The sequence below is a fragment of the Otolemur garnettii genome, unplaced genomic scaffold (genome assembly GCF_000181295.1).
Source record: "Otolemur garnettii isolate 467f Iridium unplaced genomic scaffold, OtoGar3 scaffold00078, whole genome shotgun sequence".
NCBI classification, from domain to species: Eukaryota; Metazoa; Chordata; class Mammalia; order Primates; family Galagidae; genus Otolemur; species Otolemur garnettii.
In genome coordinates this window covers 1,081,351-1,083,059 of record NW_003852473.1, presented here as the reverse complement: position 1 = coordinate 1,083,059, position 1,709 = coordinate 1,081,351, and the positions used below count along the sequence as shown (strand labels likewise).

The following is a 1,709-nucleotide window of genomic DNA, read 5'->3' as shown; positions in this document are numbered from 1 at the left end:
TTTTTTTTTTGCAGTAGTTGATGGTTTTATAGTACATGATTTTACATTTACCCAGTAATTATAATTTATGAAGTGTCATTTTACCTCCAATACTGCTGCTTTCAACACAGTAGCTGCTTTTAACAGAGTAGTTGCTTTCAACACAGCAGCTGGTCTCTACATGTGTGACTGGTCCACATAATTACATTACGGCGCCAACCCTGTCACATACACCTGTGTTTGTATGGGGTGTATGTGATGGGGCTGGCGAGATGATGTCATCATGCCGGGTACTCACATGTGGGGGTATCTGCATGTGGGCAGACCTGCCTGGAGACGGATAGAGGAGAGAGATCTCGGTTCCTAAGACCATTGGAAATATGTGTTTTCCTATGGTTTTAGGCGACCCCTGTGAAAGGGTCATTCGACCCCCAAAGGGGTTGTGACCCACAGGTTGAGAACTGCTGTGTTAGATTGTTCTATAGCAGGGAAGCCTGCCTTCCATGGGGAGAGTACTCCAACAGGCCTGGGTCCTACCCAAAATCAATTAAGTAAGAATCTCTGGGGTAGAGCCTGGGTATTTAATGTTTGAAAAGCTCCTCTGATGATTGTGAAAAGCAGCCATGTTTGAAAACTACGGTTTCAAGTTCTGCTGTTCACACAGCACGTGCCATCTCTACAGCTCAGCTGCTCTTCACCCCTTCTCGCCATCACAGTCCTGAAGAGGACCCCCCAACCCCGTTATTAGGACACAGTCGTCTTGCCAGACGACTCCTCCTGCTGGCTGGTCCTGCCAGCTTGTCCTGCCAGGGCTTACTACCAGCCAGATGATACCACAACCTCTTTTGTTCTTCCCACAACCCTGTGAGGTGGGTATTATCCTGGACTCCATTATGAGCAGGAGGCACAGAGAGTTTAATACTGTGCTCCAAGTCACACAGCTAGTAAGTGGCAGGGCTGGTGCTTCGGGGCCATGCTCATAACCACAGCTAATACTACACGGGGTGTTCATAAAGTTCATGTGCAATTTGTACCATAAACTTATTTAAAATTGCACATGCTGTAGATAGAGCGTGCCAAAAAATGTATTCACATTTTAAGAAAGGGAAAACTGTCTTAAAATTGTAGTACTCAATATATATCAAAAACAAAAGAAGAATACAAGCCCCATTAAACACCTCTTATAATTGCAGAAGCCAAATATGGCTTGAGTATTACAAATTTAATACCGTTTTTTACAGAGGGTTAAGAATTTTAATACAGTGAGACTGTGCTCACCTGGCCATTTAAAGAAGATGCAAAACTCAGAAAAGCTGCCTCTGGGCCATTCATGCCTGGAGTCATCCAACCAGCCTTAAGGAGACTGTGGACTGGGAACCATGTGAAGTAGCCACAATGAGCGTGTCTGACCGTGAACAACAGTCTCACGCTGTGTTTTGCTTTAAACAATGTGGAATGTTGATTTATTGAAATACTAATTTGACTTGGCACCCGTTGCTCAGTGGTCATGGTGCCGGCTACATATGCTGAGGCTAGTGGGTTCGAGCCTGCCCTGGGCTTGCTAAATAACAATGACAACTGCAACCAAAAAATAGCCGGGCATTCTGGTGGGCACCTGTAGTCCCAGCTATTTGGGAGGCTGAGGCAAGAGAATCACTTAAGCCCAAGAGTTTGAGTTTGCTGTGAGCGGCGACATTACAGCACTCTACTGAGGGCAACATAGTGAGACT

At 45.5% G+C, this 1,709-nt stretch overlaps 1 protein-coding gene across 10 annotated transcripts in view; it reads right to left on the bottom strand.

Annotated features, from left to right (window-relative positions):
* The window catches only part of PEX5L (peroxisomal biogenesis factor 5 like), a 186,581-nt gene that overhangs the window by 64,473 nt on the left and 120,399 nt on the right, over positions 1 to 1,709 (bottom strand). The window lies entirely within an intron of this gene.